An 11263-nucleotide genomic window follows, 5' to 3' on the forward strand; every position below is an offset into this window, starting at 1 on the left:
CTTTTTGTGGGGATTTCAATAAAGTGATGCGAGTGATGCCCAGCTTGGAGTACCGACACATTTTTGAGAATAGGGACTTGTCTGCGTTAGTTGTTATAGAATCAAATACTGCGTTGTATATCTATTTATATCAAAAAACCTAATCATAATTCTTGAAGTGTTCAAATGTTTAAATGTTAAATCTCTTATTCTTTTGGCTATCGTTTTAAGATACCCGATACGTTATCTTAGTAAATAATAAAAAGTAAATAGTAAAAGTAGATGATCTTTTCGACGTCACAAAATTGAACAAAACAAACTAAACAGAAAATAAGTTTACAATTTAAACAGGCAATCAGGAGTTTGTAGGAATTCAAATTTCTCAGATTTAAAATACGAATAAACCCAATCAAAGCCGACTTTACCTTGTTTAACTAGTGCAGAGAATATGTGATTTACAATAGGTATATATTCGGACAATTTACCGAGTGTCAACAATTGGTAATTTTTTACCTTGGTGGTCACAGCCTCCGTGGCGCAATTCGCTAGCGCGTTCGGCTGTTAACCGAAAGGTTGGTGGTTCGAGCCCACCCGGGGGCGAATTTTATTTTTAGAACTAATAAATTAGCTAATATTCAATATTTAAATTTCTATTGCAAGAACTCCAATTTTTTTTCAAGCTAGTGTTTTCATCGAGGTTTCTTACTTAACATAAACTGCAAAAATCACTTTTAGCTTTTATATTATATTGTTATTATTGCTAAAGACAACATTTAAACAAAACAACACACAAAAAAAAACATACGCACATTTAAACAGACAAAATATAATAATATTTTATACAAAATTGCGTCTTTAACGAGCTCTTATTTCATATGTTTGTCAACTACAGAGCTATACGTTTATTTATAACATACATAGTGAATTTCTATATATTCATCTCACTTCAATACACACATATAATAGCACTTTAAGCGTGTACAGTATGATTCAATTCTGAAATTGTTAGCAAAAATTATAACAAATAATATAAAGCAGGTTGGGAGTGATTCTATCCAGACTCGAATTTTTCTCGGAACTGTGATAGGTACTTTAAAACATGTAAAAATGCATCGTGCCACCAAATATAAATGATTATGAAAGATTCACGTTATTTGGACGGTGTTAGCTTCGTAGCTTATTGGGAGTATGTTATAATTATTTTTGAATAAAACACAACTATGTATAGATAGATACTATTAAAACCAAATCACGATTTTTTCTAACATTTAAGTTTTTTATTTATTTTTGAAGCGAAAACTTCTTTTGACACGTTGAGTACTTTTTGGGTAGACAAAAATTATTTAAATAGCTTCATCAGTGTTTGTGATTGAACTGCTCCACAATATTTTTCACAATTTGGTTCACTACAAAATGTTTTTTAGGATTCCGCGCCAAAAAAATTAAAATACATGAAATAAATGTTGGAAGCGCAAAAAAATGATATAATAAATCTTATTATTCAAATGTATTTATTTGCGCTTCCACCATATTAATCTAGAATTGTAAACAGCTATTTGAATAGTATGGAGTTATGATTTATTATTATTATTGTGAATAGATATTTATTAGAGCTATATGCGAGCGCACCGAGCTGTACTGCTGAAGGCTCCAGCCAGGCCAAAGCCAGTTATTACAAAGTTTTAACTTCCGTCGCCAGTCCCCATGATTGTATTACATTAACTTAATTATTGATTTTAAACGGTAAATATTGAAGTTAAAAATTTGTGTCAATTTCCAGCCAGGCTTGAGCCAATATGAACCCGTCATTTATTTCCTATATGGAAATATCAAGGAAAAAGATGGTATCAAAATAAGAGGTGGTTATAAGTTGTAGCATAAATTATAAAGATAAAATTGTGAATTAATTGATAATTATAAATTTTACTTTCCTTTATATCTTCAATATTTACAATGTTTCATTATGGATTGTTTGCATACTGAAAATAATAATCTAGGTATTATGATCAGCCTCAAAACTTAAGGAATATCAATAACAGTTTTTTATATAAGTGGAAGCGTTTTTAAGTTGCACTTGTTGACTTAAAACTAGAATTTATCACATTTCTTTTGGTAATACTGTCAGTTTGGACTCAAAATCTTTAAGCAATGAATCGGATTACCCAATACCTTTATTATATTCGTATTATTATTAAAACAAACTCTTCTTTCTTCAGTATATAAATAAATCTATCGTGGTATAGTCAGAACAGTATGGTTTGTATGCCTTGCTATTTCTAGTATAGCTAGTATAGTAGATGTTTGGAGGCAAGCAGAGCAACCAAGTCAAGTGATATTCTCAAACTATACATATACTTATTATGACAAAAACATATGAACAACGACTATATGAATTCATTGAAAAGAGATATATGAAAAAAAACTCCTGAGCCATAGAGCTTCACCACAAAGGTTATATTTGCCCCCCTCCCCAATTAAATATATATTATTATTATAATAAAAATTTCCTTGTGAAATGAGCATAGCACTAGTGAAGAAGCTACAAACGATGCGAAAGTTGTGTCCCCGCCCACAAACTGCTAAGCCATACGATATAGAAATCTGAAAAAGTATCGACAGTAGTACTCAATAAACTGAAATAAGGTTTATTCAGCATGGTATTTGCAGTTAAAATACTAAAGCTATGGCAAAATTTTTTTTCGACAGAATTTATCGAGAAATTTAATTTAATGAACTATTACTATTCAATCTATAAATAAATAAAAATTAAATTTTTTTAATGGGGAAATCCCAAACTTTGCAGCTGATTAATTATCTCGCGATCTAAACGGCCCAAAATTCTCAAACAACTAGATCTCAAAGCTAACATTATTCTGTGAAAAATGGACAAATCTGTAAAGAAGTGCATTCGTGCTGGAAAAACAGGTTATATATTATTATCTTAACGTCATATGTATAATACGAAATATTTTCTACATTTCATACTTTAACATTGACCTACCTTTTCATCCCCTCAATTTGGTTTAGTTGTTTTTGAGATGCCTCAATAACCTCAAAAAAGGGGGTGGAGTAATAGTCACTCCCAACTATTCCCTGACATTAACTGAACCTTTAAAAAATATACAATCCTTACTCAATTTCTAATGGCTGCATATTATTCTTCTGCCTACCTTAGTCTATATACCTACTGCTTATTTAAAACTAAGGGACATCCGGAGATGGCCGAAAAGAAAAAACCTTGTAAATCGTGTTCTAAGGGCTATATTATGAATTTTTGGGAGTATGTTCCCACCCATTACCATTTACCTTCCATATAGTGTATAAGTCTATATTTTCAGAGAAATATGACTAAAAAAATAAAATAAAATAAATAAATAAATACTTAAAGCGAAGCGCGAACTTAGGGAAACAATGGGAATGATTTTGTTTGTGTTAGTTGCTTGGTTTGGTTTTTTTGCTTGTGCTTGTGTGTCGTATTTTATATTATTCTTTTTTTTTTTAACTTTTTCGTGGTGAATAAAATATAAAATGCTATCTGCATATATGTGATTGTTGGATTGGGAAGAAAGAGGGACGATTATACGGTGGAGTAGAGCAGAGTTTTGAGGACTATGAATTCAATAATAAATTGTTTACGTTAAGACGTTATGAAAAAGATAAAATATATATAAAATAGCTTAAACAAATAGAATGAGCTTGAACTAACCTTGCATTTAAAATTGTGGTCTAAATGAGACTAGAAATTCACTGGTATGACTTGAACATTTAGCGAAAACTAGATTTTAGAATAAATTTTAATGAAAAATGACACAAATTTTACTCCGATGGTCTTGAGAAACTTGACGAATTATTAAATTGAAATTTGTCATCTCAAGAATCAATTTCCACTGCAATGATGCATTATAAAATTAGGGACATCTGTAACTACTCGAAGCGAACATCAGTGGAAATTTCAACTTATATTTCTGCGATTATTTCAACTTATATTTTATATATTGCTAGACTTTTGAAATACATTGTATTTCAACTATAAAAGGAATATTTAAAAACTTCACGTTGTACAGCAATAATTTATATTTCATTGATTTGATTAATTTGGTATGTGTGATATTGTATTTATTAATAAAAATAAATACAACTAAAATACTAAAAGAATCTTCAAGGCAGCTCAGACGCTAGCGTGAAACTGTTTTTTTTTTTTTTTTTTTTTTTCATTCTTCTAATGCAAAAATTTAATATATTTCAATTTTATACACACATTATCAAGAGATAGCTAGACAAATTTTCATTTTAATAAGAATTTTCCGTGCTTTTAAGATAAATTTTGTGACATTTAGTTTTAAACGAAAATCAAGAAACCCAATTTAAGAAACTTCGTCGGTAGATTACCAAAATCATGAGATACTATATTAATTTCATCAAATTCTAAACAAAGGTGGTAAGGTCAAATTACTATAAATAATTGTTTCCTCACTAGCGTGTAAGTATATTTACACTGAAAAAAAAACGAAGCAAATGTTAAGGACAAGATACTATGATGACATATTTACCATTCCTGTCAAATATTGATAGATGATTACTAATTAAAATTAATTATCAAGTTGTGAACGATATGCTTGAATAAGTTACTTGTAACCACATCCTATATTGGTGGCTGAGTAGTATCATTATGTTTTCAAGGTTATAATATTATTTACTGATTTATTAATAATAATAATTTATTGATTTCGTCTTTTAAATGTTTAATAATATTCGACAGCAAAAAATCCAGTATATTAAATTCGACAAAACCTTAAACAATAAATGTTTCAAAGAATTTAACACGAACTGTGTCAATCATTGATGTAGGTAATAATAATTAATCCTCTTGCAGAACTGATAATCATCATAAGTTATTTTTTAAATAGAAAATAAGCCGTGGCTTCTTGGCAGTTTCTTCAGTAAAAATTTATTGTTATGTCTCACAAAAGACTTCTATGATTATTTTTCCTAAATATCGGAGTCATAAACGAAAAGCTTATTCTACAGGGTTGTTAAATAAAATGTTACCACGTAAATGAGAGACAGCCATGGGGGGGGCAGATATGAGGGGGGGTTGGTCACATTATCAGAAAAAAAAAACATCTAGAAAATTAGTATGCAGCCGCAATTCATGAAAATTAGTATGCAGGAGGTTTTAAGGGCGAAAGATCGTTTTAACTAGGTTTCATTTTTAGAAAACATTTTATCCGTGTTTTCAGAGAAAAGTGAAATATTGACTATAAACTATGACTCGTCCTGACATCTATTGGCAACGGAATAAAGTACATTACCGGGACATTCAAGGTGGTGTTTGTGTGGAGACATTTTAAACGGTTCTTATATTAGTGATAAAATTTGTGTATTTTTAACTCAAAAAATACCGAGTAAATCTCGGTCATCCAGGTACCATTATCACTTAAATGAGATAGAACACACAATGTCTCATTTTTTCCAAATATAGCCTTCTTTTGAAAAATTGAAAAATTCGGTAATTTGAGTTGTGGAACAGGTATGTGTGTGTGGAAAGCAAACAACTGTAGAGAGACGAATAAAATTTTCTCCTTTTCAACTTATGTCAGTTCCCCGGAAGCTCCAATTTTTCTGTTTTTATAACTCTAGTTGGGAAATTTCCATTTGTTTTGAAAATTAACGTATATTTTCCGATCAGGCCCATGTCCTTAACTAAATGCGAAGGAATATGTTGAACTGATATTTCAAGAATTTCGATTTGAAAGAAGAACCCATGTACTAACTTCAAAAGTGGGTTACATCGGATAAATTTTAATTTAGAGTTTCTGAAAACTACATGCAAAGTTTCAGGTTCAAAGTGCCGATCGCACCATTAAGCCTGAATTTAACAATTTATTTTCCAATTTATTTTCAGAAAGTATGATGATCTACTATCATAGACAGGATTAGACCAGGAACCTGCATAAAAATAAATTATTTCAATAATAGGAATAAGCTCAAATGATATTCATTAAGAGATTAATTCTTCAAGCAGAAAATTATTCAATAATCACTACCAGTGTCCTCAATGTCTTTCCTACTTTAAAAGCACTCTGAATCAAGTGTTCATTTAAATATTACACATTACAAATGACATTAATTAGTAATTCAATTTTGATTCACAGTAAAACACTCATTAAACTAACAAAACATCATGTAAAAAACAAAATATGATTTAAAAAAAAAAAAAAAAATTGTAAAAACACAAAAAAACAATAAATTTGACGTCTAATAAAAACAACAATGTGAAGGTACTTATATAGGCCTTTATATTGTATATATTTACAGGTACTTACTGTTTGTATGTATATATAAAAAGTGTAAAACAAAAGTACATTTTATGAATAATAAAATATTTTTAAGTACTTACTTAAAAGCATGTTAAGTTCACACATAACATATATATTTATGATGTATAATTACTTATTACTGACAAGTTAAGTTAAGGTACCCTACTTAAAATAGTACGAGCGCCAAGGCAAATTTTGACTTGTGGTTGAAATTATTTGTATCTTATATGCAACTTCATGAATGTAGACGAAAAATAACAAGTGAAATTTACAAAATTTAAAAATGTTATTGATTTTTTTTTAAATCGATATTTGGAAACTTAGCAATAAAAAGTTCTCAATCAAGTCGGTTCGATTGTTTAAGGGCTACGATGTCACTGAGAAACACACGAACGCACAGATAAGCACTTTAAACTTATAACACTCCTTCTTAAATCAATATCAAAGTGATGGTCAAGGACATCAGTTGAGATGAAAAGGATGCATAGAGAGCTATTATTTTTTGGAACAAATTTTTGGAAATATTTTAGTTGAAATTGAAATATTTGAGTTGACTTTGTTCTTTTTAATTATTGTCTTGAATTATCTAATTATTTTACCACTTCGCTTTTCGAAATGAATTGAGCCATGTTTACTTAACCGTTCATTTCCATAGTAATTAATTATATGTTAAAATTATATGTCATCCCTTTTCCAAGCATCTTTAATTTTTTCGAGTTCACAACTCTAAGCTCGCCCATGAAACATAGCTAAGATCACTCTCAGATAAATTACCTTTCAAATAAATCCACAAAAAATTATTAAAATCGGTTCATCCGTTTAGGCGCTACGATGCCACAGACAGACAAACACACAGACACACACACATAGCGGTCAAACTTATAACATCCCTTTTTTTTAGTTCGGGGGTTAAAAATAAAATTTTTCGATATTTTAAACTTTTCGATACTCTGAAAATTATTCCAGATAAATGTAAATATATATTTTTTTAATTTGTATCCCCACTACCGTGCTCATTCATCCTTAATTAGTCGGGCACAACGGGTTTTTTTTTCAATAATTTATTAAGGTTTTAACTTTATATAGTTTTTTTTCCACCTTCTAGTTTTGGAGAAATCTATGAAAGCATATCATCCATTTACCGTTTTCTCATAAGATCAATGTTAAATATGCCTACTTTGAAGTCATTTATTTATTTAAAATATCGGGTAACCTACTCCGCCCAAAAATTTTCAGAATTGATTTAGACGTAGACGAAGTTATAAAAAATACAACCTGTTATCCAAAATTGCCCTGGCGCTCGTACATCTTTAACTAACAATATTCTATACATAAAAGTGTTAGCCTATATGATTTTATGGTAATTATTATACTTTTTACAATCAATTATAATTGCCTACTTAATAGCAATAACTTCGATTTAATAGTTAATTAGTATCAGTAATTAATTAGTACTTTTGTGTTTTATGTGTTTTCAGGTATTGTTCAAAGTTCTTTTGAAAAGTTATATTTTTGAATGGTCTCCAAATATGTTCAAGTGGTATAATTACTTGATAAAATAGAGCTAAAAACTTCAGAGCTCAACCAACTCCTCTTTTTTTGACAAACTCAACTTAACCAACTCGTAATTTAAACAATACAGAATTATCAGAAAAATAAAATAAGAAACGTTTAAGATAAGAAAAATGAAATAAATAAAACAATCCAATAGAGCATTATTACAAATGAAAAAAAAATTTCAAAAAAATTTTTTTTTATCTGCTCTTGGATTCGAACTAAGTAATCACTAAAATAACAAAATATAAATACTCATAACAAGAAATCAAATGTTCTATTTCAAAGAGAGTATATAATTTTAAAATATGGATAGTTCATTGATTTTTCTAATACAATAAATGGAAAAACTTTTTTCAAATGCTTACGTTTCTTACCATGATTTAAGGATCTTTTAAAATATTCCTTATATTTTAAGATTTTCATGTACACTGAATAAAATTTCATGTTCTTAATCGAAATTCTCATTAACCTTACTAAGCGGTATATTATTAAAAACTCTTTTCGTGTTTTGTTTTTGTCTTTGATAAAAATTTTACTAATAATTTTCAAGTTGGAATGCTATAATAAACGAGCTGATTGTCACGCATTTATTAATTACTATATACCTCAATTTATAAGCATTTACTGCGATTATTATTTTATAATTTATGAATGTAATAAAAATTATAAAACTTATTTTATTATTGCCTACATTTTTCCAAACCACACACATACAAGCCTGCCTAATTTAACAAATTTACGTGTTAATAAAAGTATTTTTTAAGAATTATTTTTTATTTATAATTTCGTTTGAAATTCAAACACGAACTTAATTAATTATATAAAAAATCTGATAGTGGCACCACCTTGTGCATTTATAAATCAGTTCAAGTGGATTTGGGGATAGTCAAAATAGATATTTCAATTTAAATTTCAAAATTTCTTTATAGTTTTGTACAAGGAAGTTCCTTTGCCCTGAATTTCAAGGATTGTATGGCCTGAATCACATGTTGAATGTTCATTTGTATTTTTCACTTATTTGTAAATTATTCACATCATATTCACTTTTCAGATTAATTCGAAGAAGATACGTTTGTCCAGTGCAAGGAAAATAAATGCATGACAATTTCAAGATATTCTGTTTACAACAAAACTTAAATAATTGAATTTTTATTAGGTTTTTGGTTGTACATACTATATTATAATAAATAATTAAAATTATACAAAAATAATTTATTATGTATGACTACACGTTTTTTCTTTTTTTAAATCTCAAAATTTTTCGAGCTTTCGTTCATTCTCAAGAAATTTAAACTTTAATGTTTAAACTTCTAAATAAAACCAAATTTACTCGGATATATTGAATTCTTCTTGTGTTCTTCAAGTTTTAAAAAGTATTATTCTTATTGAACAAACTAATATTATACAAAAAAATATCTGGGAGGTGTTAAATTGTTTTAAATCAATGCTAATTTTAAAAATATCATTTCAAAACATATTTTCAAAATGAGAAACACCCAAATGAATTAGCAATACTTTTAATTATGACTTGCAAAATAATATTTAATAAATCAAAGATTTTAACACAGAATATTATACCTCTTACACCAGATTTTATGATTCATCAAATCTTTAATCCAATATCATAATTTTATTATGATAAAGAGAGATACAAATACATAATTTATATATTATTTATGATTCTATTCTTTTTATTTAATAAAAGAAAGTTTATTTAATAAAGGGTATTCCATGAAGAATGATAGAACTCGATGATAGAATAGTAGTTTTAACAATCACAGAAGTACGTTAATAATGAGTTATTACACGTGTATCGTACAAAACTTTATCTACGCCTCTTAAAAGTGAAAATAAACGATAATTATTATTTAAAATTTGCCATGCCTTAATGAGAAAAATAGAATATTAAAAAGTTACTATAGTAACTTGTTATTAGTTTACATTTTGACAGTTATTTGGAGTGTGATAATGAATTCAATACGATACTAGTGCGGTAATGAACTATTTTTCCCACGCATACTGTGTGAGAAAATTACTTCTTATCTCACGGGCGTATATAAAATATTATAACTTAAGTGTGATATATCATGCAAATTTTCTATTATTTGAAAGGGTAGGTATATTACGGTAATTTCTGTGACTTATGATAACAGATAAATAGCAATCGAAGCTTCGCGCTTGTTGAACAATATATATGCAAGATATTTAACTTTTTATATTGAAATGAGTCCCCAGTTCGTAGCTAATTTTAATGTGCTATCAAAGAAGTATTTTTCCAATACGTACTTCTTGAGGAAGATGCGAGTTACATTTGGCTGATATCATAAATATAAAATTCGCAAGAAAATACTCTTTCAAATTAAAATAATAATTCTCATACCCAAGCAAGTTGTTTATTTAAGCTCTAAGTTCGACCATTCCTAATAGAAAACTCTTTTAAAAAACATTTTATAAACATAATTATTATTAATAATAATGACTTGTTAATTACAAAGAATTGTTTCATTAATTGAATATGATTTTATTCAATTTATCCATTTATTATTCATATTTAAATAATAATAAAACTACATTAGACTTTTGTTATTTTATTAATTTAATAATTAATTTTTATTGAATATGTTGTAATGTTGCTTTTATACTTTGATATATTTTATGCATTGTCATACAATTACAGGCTTGTTTCTTGTAATTAAGTAACAATATTTTATTAGAGAGTTTTGTATTTAAATATATATATAATATGTCTTATACCGAAGGTGGATTTAGAATTAGATTAGAGAAATGCGAGGCCTTAGGCGGCAAAATGTTAAAAAAAGAACATTAAAATTTATCTGTGACTTTTTATTCTGCAAGTATAATTTACCTTAAAGTGATAAGCATAATAAAATATACATTGAAGTGTGGAAATTATTCAATTTTCTTTAATATTTGTCTTAAATTAGTCTTCTTGTAATCATTTTAAGCTTGTAATCCTTCTTGAAGTTTCTCTTTGTGAACAAAGTGAAGTGGAACAAAGAAGTAATGAATATTTCTCAACAAATACGCCTTTTAACTAGGTAAACAATCTGGGTCTTGGCTTTAGAGACATAGTCCTTGCACACTTCTTCCTTTATTCGTTCTTCATCCATTGCCAACATATTGATCCTCTTGTATTTGTTTAGTTATGTGAATTTTGGTTTATTATTTGGTATATTAGGACATCCTATATATGTCCTATCGCATATTTATTTGCTGCGACAAAGGCTACAGCCAACCTTACCGTAGAGGGTAACTTTTTATGCCAATTTATATAATGTATGTTGTAATGTACTTTTGGTTAGAAACATTCTCTCCAAAATAATCACTAAACTTTTATGTTATTTATTAAAATATTTAAACGAATTTATTGAAAATTTAAAGCGAAA

At 27.9% G+C, this 11263-nt stretch overlaps 1 non-coding gene across 1 annotated transcript; it reads left to right on the forward strand.

Moving 5' to 3' along the window:
- Nucleotides 1-505: 505 nt before the first annotated feature.
- Nucleotides 506-579, forward strand: Trnan-guu. Its single transcript has one exon. It is a non-coding gene; the product is annotated as a tRNA-Asn (tRNA).
- Nucleotides 580-11263: the final 10684 nt, after the last annotated feature.

Source organism: Chrysoperla carnea, chromosome 4, assembly GCF_905475395.1.
Source record: "Chrysoperla carnea chromosome 4, inChrCarn1.1, whole genome shotgun sequence".
NCBI classification, from domain to species: domain Eukaryota; kingdom Metazoa; phylum Arthropoda; class Insecta; order Neuroptera; family Chrysopidae; genus Chrysoperla; species Chrysoperla carnea.